We start from the raw sequence: 9200 nt of genomic DNA on the forward strand, positions 1-9200 counted from the left end.
AGGTAGAAAAACAAATGCATGCCAATGTGTCACTCTTCTGTGGCCCACATTGCCTCCCCTCCAGCAACCAAAACCAGACCCAACCCTGATTCTGCAAGAGGTGAGCCTCAAGGTGAGCAGGTTGAGGCAAATCTCTTCTAGGTCAGAGAGCCTTCCTAGTGTCTCCCATCCTAACCCTGCCAAGCCCAAACCATCTCCGCAGGCTCTGCTACGGTCCTGTGCACCGGAACACCCAGATTTGGGTCCCTGGCACTCCCAGGTCAGGTCTGTGGGCTAGCCCCACACTGACCTCTCCCCACAATTTTGGTTTCTAATGTCTTACTAGAATAGAGAGTACAGAAGTTCAAAGTCTGCAACTCGATATATTTTCACAAATTCAACACTCTGGACAACCACCTCCCAGACAGAAACAGAACATTATCAATACCCCTCCTCCCCCAGACATCCCCAGAGGTTTGTACTAGGCTTAACCCACCAAGCCACCCAGGCGCCCCTGATCTGAGGATTAAATCAGGTCTTATCTGCATATGTAATTTCTCAATAAATGTTAGCTGTTGTTACTACCCTTCATGGCTCAGTTCAGGGCCCCAAACTCCCTGCCAGTGCCATTCCCTGACCATCCATGGGGAGCAAAGTGGAGTGGGGCTCAGGATCTTGAATAGTAAAACCGAAGGGCCAGAGTGTATGCCTCCAGCCTTGTCCAGAAGAAACCATGTCCACATCAGCTGGCCCCTGAGCAGCTCTCCTGCAGGAGTCCTGGCTTAGCCTAAACCATAGCTTTCACTAGGAAGATTCATACGTGAGCCAGCCTGTCTACTGGGTTGGCAGAGTGGGGCCCCACAGGTGCCCACTTCATGAGTTAGTGGGTGTGGGTGTCTCAAGAGGGTGCCCCAGACCCAGAAGCTTCAGAATGCAGAAGCCAAAGCTGTCCTCACGGAGGTCTCACTACCGCCACCCCATGGACAAATTGATACTGCAAAGGGCTACCAGTCAGGAGCAAGTTCAAGAAGCTGAAATCCAGCCTATATTCTGCTCTGGTGAGAGCCATGCACCTGCGCTCAGGATCTGGTCCTGGCGCAGCTAAAACCACCGGAGGGAAGGACGACCTTTTTCCTACCCAAACATACCAGCAGTTCTGTGAGCTGTCAGGGTTATGTCTGCCCAGAGGGTCCACGGTTTCCTTACTCAAAGGCAACACTTGGGTGAGCATCCATCCTGGATTTCTGCATGACCCTGGTGCCCAAGCAGTCACGCAAGCTGCCTGGTGCAAAGCGACAGGACATGGCACAGGGGGAGGGAGAGAGCCATGCACCTGGATTATTCATGGCGGGGGCTCCAACGCCCGGCAGGCCACCCTGGGGGAGCCTTGGCATGATACGTCCACTCCCACAGCAGTACTGAGCCCCCGGACAACTCTGTGGGCCCTGAGCCCAGTTCTGCTACAGAACAGGATTGGGGTGACGCGGAGGGAACTGTAGCTTCTCCTAATGTATAAGCTTCTGCGGGATGCTGCTGGGAATCCCAGGCCCAACTCGGGGACCTCCTCTACGGGCAGGGGCAAGTGCCAGTGGCCTCGATGGAAACACAGCTGTATGCACAGCCTCAGGCTGATGGTGCCCAGGGACTTGAGGACCAGGCTGCCACCTCTGTCAGGCAGGATATGCACTGATAAGAGCCCCTGCATGATCAGGGAGCGAAAGTAGACTGTTCTCTGCTCACCGAGCTGTGCTCCCCCGCATGAGGCTGTGTTGACCCAAGGAAGGGGCATCTTGTTCTAAACACACAAAGGCACCCTATAAGCCAGAATGTATCTCCCTGGGGCACAAGGAGAGGGCGCAGCGCCGACCAGGGTGTTCAAAATCCTGGTTCCAAGTCACTGCTCGCTGACCTTTGGAAAAAAATCCTATGCTTGGTGCTTTGATTCCCCTATCACAAGCTGGAAAGTAGCTTTCCTGGTCCGGGGTACATCTTCTGTGAGCTGAGTTAGTGGAAGTCTGTTCCTGGGGACTGGTTATCTCTGGACGCTGTGACAGATTCAGCATCTGAGCTGCAGGACCACCCGCCCCCGGCAGCCTCTTGAACCCCATCTCCATCTCGACCTCTGCTATCCTCCCACAGCCCTTGGTGAGGACTGCAGAGGAGTCTCCCCTCCCTTCTCCACCCCTTTTCCCACCCTTCCTGGGCACCAGCCTCCCTCCCAAGCAAATGTCTTTCCAGACTCTGCGATATGAGGATAATGGATAATCTCCATTATCCACCATGGATATCTAACTTTTTAAAAAATTTCTGCTTGGACTCCATTTTATTTCAAAATAATTTTGGGCTGCTGGCAGGAGTAAGCACACCCCTGTCTAACTCATAAGACTCTTGCAAAAATTAAACATGGAAAATAATCAAACACAATACAGGTGGGATGTTGTTGCTGTTTCTCTCCAAAAGGACTTAGCCCATGCGTCTCTGGTGCCCCAATGGTAACTCTTTAATTTTCCAAGTCCTCTGGGCTGAACTCAGGTATGATATATGATTGTCTCCTCCCCCACTGGCTTCCACTGTGGCTTTCAAAGTTCCACCAATGCACGGAGGGTTTGCTATGCGCTGGTCAAGTCTGCTAAGAGTTTTAAATGCAGTATTGCATATCAACTCAGTAGACCCTTGGGTCCATATTTTTTTTAAAGATTTTATTTATTTGAGAGAGAGTATGTGTGCATGAGTGGGAAGAAGGGCCACCCAGGAGCCCCGGCCCCATTGCGTAGATAAGATAACTGAAGCTCAGAATCCCTGTAATTTATCCAAGATCTCACAGGTAACGAGTGAAAGAGCTGTAACCCAAAATGGTGATTTTTATCCCAGGGAACACGGACTCAGAGGCCTCGCTGGCAGTGTGTGGATTGGGTTAGGGGTAAGGCTTGTGGCAACTGGAGGGCACCCCACCACCTGGGGGCATTCATGTTCCCAAGCTTCTGTCACCCTTGGATCAAGTACTAGTCCTTACTGCCTCCCCACAAAAGCTGCTCTCCAGGCCCACTGCAACCGCTCAGGGCCTCATCACCCACACCTGGGAGGCTGAAGGAGCCTTCTACATGGCCTTTCTGCCTCCAGCCTCTGCTCCCCAGAGCCAGACCCCATCCTTTCCCAGAGACCCCAATCCTACAGAGTCCCAGCCCCGCAGACACTCAGTACTCTCAGGCCCACCGCATGGACCATAATAGAGTGGGAGGAACAAGGACTTTGCACCCAGACGGTTCTGGGTTCAGATGTCAGCTCTGCTATTTGCTAGTTCGGTCCGCTGGGGCAAGGCGCTTCACCTCCTCGGCCCTAGGTCTTCTCTAGGAGGAGCACCATTATGAGGGCCAGTGGGCGGCCCGCAGGTACACTAAATACATGTGTAATTGTGAAGAGGTCAGCCCCGTGGCAGTCCAGCAACTGTTTGCCTTGCTGGTGGACACACAAAGCGGCAGACAGCTTGGTACTCTCTCCCCTTCCTATGTCGCTGCCAAAGCTGGGAAGTCAGGGAGGACTGGGGGACCTGCCCAGCTTGTAAATGGAACACGCAGGTTCCAAACCCAGGGCGGTTTCTTGTCTGCAAGATGCAGATGGAAACTCCAGCTGCACGTGGTCTGGCGTCTGCCTGGAGAAGACAGGCGGCGGGAGCAGGTGCTGGGACACCGTGCGGCCTACCTGGGAGGCAGGAAGGCCAAGGGGCCTTCAGCGGAAGTCAAGCTCCTCCCCAGACGCCAAGCAGGCCTTCGGGGTAGGGCTGTTCTCAGCCCTTTACAGACCCTGCATCTGTTCTCAGACCCATCGCCCCCATCACAGCAAACTAAAATGCACCCGAATCCCTCATCAGATAGAATACTTCTTTGCTTTATTTTTTAAATTATTTTTTATAAACATATATTTTTATCCCCAGGGGTACAGGTCTGTGAATCGCCAGGTTTACACACTTCATAGCACTCACCATAGCACATACCCTCCCCAATGTCCATAACCCCACCCCTCCTCCCCCCTACTTCTTTGCTTTAAATGTAAAAGGGCTTTTATAAATTTACTTTTGAAAATACTTGACTATGAGTAAGTCATTTAATTTACTCTTGGCTGTGATTTCTCTTCAATCATCCTGCATCTCCTGGAACTCTTGCCAAAAATCCAACTTACAGATTGTTTTCAAATATAATGACATATGTATGGATACCAAACTTAAGCGATATTAAAATTGACATGCTACTTTCCGAAAGCATTTGAATAAACCTTCACCATGCAGTCTACTTAATATTTTATAGCCCCCAAATCTTTTCTTTCAGGGCTCTAGACATTTCCCAGGCCTTGGCAAGCCCGCCCGGGGCCCTGGGGAGGACAGCTTTGCTCTTCGAGCAGAGCAGGCACAGTTGGAGCCCTCCAGACCAGCAGGCTGCCCCCACAGGAATACCCACCCTTGACTGTTCAGGGCATCCTAATCTGGACAACCTTATTCTCATCTTGATAACAAAATAATTAGCCAAACGTTTGGTTAAATGTGATTTAATACTTAAACCATCATTGGCGTTTCAGAGAAATGAATTTACAAATGAGGCAATACTTTGATGGCGCAAATGTTATGACGTTGTTGTTGGAAATTAGGATGACTGTCATCCTAACCAAACCTTACCACTCCCCTCTCCTGTGGGGGGTATAGCCAGGACCCGTCCCTCCTCCCACAACCGCCACCCAGTGAAAGTTTTGTGACAGACCAGGAACAGCCCCCCAGTGTAGATGTCATTGAGGACTGGCCCTGCAAGGCAGACTGGATGACATGGGTATTGCACTCTGGGACTTTTATTATTATCATCATCATCATCATCATCATTACTTTGGTGGGGGCCTTTTAAAGCATACCAGTTTTTCAGTTTTGTTTTTTATATGCCCATGATGCGGCTCAAACTCATGACCCTGAGACCCAGAGTTGCATGGTCTACTGGCTTAGCCGGCCAGGGGCACCTAAAGCAGATCAGTTGTTTGTGTTTCAAGATTTATTTATTTATTTATTTAAGAGCAAGAGAGTGCCCCTGCACCTATGCATGCACGGACGGTGGGGGAGGGGGGGAGGGGGAGACAGAATCTTAAGCAGATTCTCCTCTCAGAGAATGTCCTCTCACTGTGGAGGAGCGGCGGGTGCCTCCCTCACAGAGGCGTCCGCCCACACCTGTGAAGCAGGGTCTGAGGACGGGCAGGACATGACTCCAAGAAAAGGGAAGAGGGGAAGGAGGTGGCAGGACCACATGGGAGGCTTTGGGGAGGTAGAGGGCAAGGAAAGGACTTTAAGCTCGGTTTATATATTTTTATTCATTTCTATTGATAAGCAATAAAATATATATATATTAAATATGTTTTATTTTATATATATATATATATATCTTGGACATGGTCATCTCATTCATGGGTATCTAGACTGGGGGAATATCCATAAAGCCTGTAAAGATAATACTAGCTACTACGTATTGAGCACTTATTATCTTATATCCAGAGATAGGATTGACTGAATGAATCCAGAATCATCCCATGAGGACAGTGCTATTATTATCCCCATGAAATGGGTGAAGACCTAGAGAGAGGCACGGAGAGGGGAAGTAATTCAACCAATGTCACACAGCCAGATAGCAGTGAAGCCAAAATGCAATCCCTGGCAGTCTGATTCCAGAGTGCACCATTAGCCATGACATTAGGCCAAGGTCATTCTTAACAAAGAGTCATGATGGTAAATGATGGTGAGGTTTACCATGGAACAGCATACAGTAATTAAAACGTATACAGGCATACCTCATTTTATTGTGTTTTGCTTTATCGCACATGTAAAAATACTGGGTTTTTTTTTACAAACTAAAGGTTTGTGGTGACCCTGTCTCAAGCAAGTCTATCTGTGCCGTTTTTCCAAAAGCTTTTGCTCACTTGTGTCTCTGTGTCACACTTTGGTACCTCATCAAATTTTCAATTTTTTTTTTTTGAGAGAGAAAGACAGAGAGCAAGCACAGCAGTTTGCGGGGGTGGGCAGAGGGGTAGGGTGGGAGAATCTTCAGCAGGCTCTATGCTCACTACGGAGCCCAATATGGGGCTTGATCTCATGACCCCAAGATCACAACCTGAGCTGAAATCAAGAGTTGGACACTTACCCGATTGCACCACCCAGGCGCCCTTAAATTTTTTCATTGTTATTTGTCACAGGGCTCTGTGACCAGGGATCTTTTCTGTCACTGTTTTAACTGTTTGGGGACTTCCCAAACCACACCCATAGAAGACGGCAAACTTAACGTGTGTTCGGACTCCTCCAACCACCAGGCTTTCCCATTGCTCTCCCTTTCCCTGAGACACAACAATAGTGAAATCAGCCAGTTAACACCCCTACCTACAAGAGCCTCTAAATGTTCAAGTGAAAGGAAGAGCTGCACGTCTCACACTTTAAATCAAAAAGCTCGAAATGATTAAGTTTAGTGAGCAGGCATGTCCAAAGCCAAGACAGGCCGAAAGCTAGGCCTCTTAGGCCAACTAGCAAGTTGTGTGTGCAAAGGAGAGTTCCTGAAGGAAATAAAGAGTGCTGCTACAGTGAGCCCACGAATGATGAGAGCAAAATGGCCTTAAGAAAAAAGAAAAAAAAAAGCAAGCGAGCAAGCAAAACAGGCTTATTGCCAATATGGAAAAATTTTTAGTGATCTGGATAGAAAGATCAAACCAGCCACAACATTCCCTTCAGCCAAAGGGTCTTCTTTGGGGCTCATGCAGCTGGTGACTTCCCCTGGAAGCCAATGCTCATTTCTCATTCCAAAGGCCCTAGGGACCTTGAGAGTAAGGCGTAATCCACTCTGCCTGTGCTCTATCAGTGGAACAACAAAGCCTGGATGATAGCACATCTGTTTACAACATGGTTTACTGAATATTTTAAGCCCACCTTTGAGACCTGCTGCTCAGGGGAAAAAGGGGGATTCCTTTCATATGACTGCTCACTGACAATGCACTTGCTCACCCAGGAGCTCTTATGGAGACGAGCACAGAGATTCAAGCAGTCTTCACACCTGCTGACCCAGGGACAGGGCAGTCATTTCCATCATCAAATCCTACTATTTAAGAATTGCATCTCATAAGGCTGTAGCTGCCGTAGCCAGTGATTCCCCTGACGGACCTGCACAAAGTACACTGAGAAGCCTCTGGAAAGGACTCCCTCTTCTAGAGGCCGTGAAGACTATTTGCGAATTATGGGAAGAGGTCAAAATAACCACATGAACAGGAGTCTGGAAGAAGCTGAATGCAGCCCTCATGGATGACTTGGAGGGGTTCTGGACTTCAGTGGGGGAAGCAACGGCAGATGCGGTGGAAACGGCAAGGGGGCTGGAATCAGAAGTGGAGCCCGAAGATCAGCCTGAATGGCTGCGATCGCGTGATCAGACATGAAGAGCTGCCGCTTAGGAATGAGCAAAGAAAGTGGTTTCTTGAGATGGAATCTACTCCGATGAAGATGCTGTGAAGACTGTTGAACTGACAACAGAGGATTTAGAATAGCACAAAAACTTAGTTGATAAAGGAGCAGCCGGGGAAGGGGGCCTGGGTGGCTGAGCTAAGCGACCAACTCTTAGTCTTGGCTCAGGTCATGATCTCACGGTTGTGAGATCAAGCCTTGCATGGGACTCCAGGCTCCGTGTGGAATTGCCTGGAGATTCTCTCCCTCTCTGCCCCTGCTCGCACTCTTTCTCGCAATAAATAAATAAATAAAATCTCTTTTAGGGGCACCTAGGTGGCTCAGTCAGTTAAGCTCTGCCTCCAGCTCAGGTTGTGATCCCAGGGTCCTGGGATGGAGTCCCACATCAGCTCCCTGCTCAGCAGAGCATCTTCTTCTCCCTTTCCCTCTCCCTGTCTCCCTGTTTGTGCTTTCTCTGTCAAATAAATAAAATCTTTAAAAGAAATAAAATACTTTTTAAAAAAGCAGCAAGGGGTGCTTGGGTGGTTCAGTGGGTTAGGCCTCTGACTTTTAGCTCAGGTCATGATCTCGGAGGTCCTGAGATCGAGCCCCGCATCAGGCTCTTGCTCAGCAGGAAGCCTGCTTTCCCCTCAATCTCTGCCTGCCTGTCTGCCTACTTGTGATCTCTCTCTCTGTGTCAAATAAATAAATACAATCTTTAAAAAAAATTTAAAAATACAAAATAAAAAATCAGCAAGGTTTGAGAGGACTGACTCCCAATTCTGAAAGATGTTCACCTGGGGGTATAATGCTAACAAACAGTAGTCTTGCTACAAAGACATGGACAGAAACTGAGGCGCCTGGGTGGCTCAGTGGGTTAAAGCCTCTGCCTTCAGCTCAGGTCATGATCCCAGAGTCCTGGGATCAAGCCCCACATCGGGCTCTCTGCTCAGCAGGGAGCCTGCTTTCTCCTCTCTCTGCCTCCCTCTCTGCCTACTCGTGATCTCTGTCAAATACATAAATAAGATCTTAAAAAAAAAATGGGAGAAATTGTTTGTGAAAGGGCGTCAATTAATGTGGCGAACTTCATTGTTGTCTTAGCCAAAGAAATTGCCACAGCCACACAAGCCTACAGCAGCTACCATCCTGATGGGTCAGCAACCATCACGTCCAGGCAAGACCCTCCACACGTCCAGGCAACACCCTCCACCAACAAAAAGATTACAACTTGCTGAGAAGTTCAGGTAATGGTAAGCATTTTTTAGCAAAAAAGGTTTCTTTTTTTAATTAAGGTATGCATCGTTTTTTTATATATATACCATTTTATTTTTTACATATTTTATACATAGGCTACATTTTAGAGAGAATGCTATTGCACACTGGAGAGACTGTGGTGTAGTGTAAACGTAAGTTTTATACATACTGGGAAACCAAAAATTAATTCTACTCACTTTATCGTGATATTCGCTTCCTTGCAGTAGTCTGGAATCTCCCTGAGGTATGCCTGTATTTATAAAGGATATATATTTTTTAAATATTTTATTTATTTATTTGACAGACAGAGATCACTAGTAGATAGAGAGGCAAGCAGAGGGGGTGGGGAGAAGCAGGCTCCCTGCAGAGCAGAAAGCCCAATGCAGGGCTCAATCCCGGGACCCTGAGATCATGACCAGAGCCAAAGGTGGAGACTTAACCAACTGAGCCACCCAGGTGACCCTATAAAGGTTATTTTAATGAAACATGAAAGGACCTACATTAAAGTATTTTAGGAACATGAAGT

The sequence above is a fragment of the Mustela nivalis genome (genome assembly GCF_964662115.1).
Source record: "Mustela nivalis genome assembly, chromosome: 10".
In the NCBI taxonomy this organism is placed as follows: domain Eukaryota; kingdom Metazoa; phylum Chordata; class Mammalia; order Carnivora; family Mustelidae; genus Mustela; species Mustela nivalis.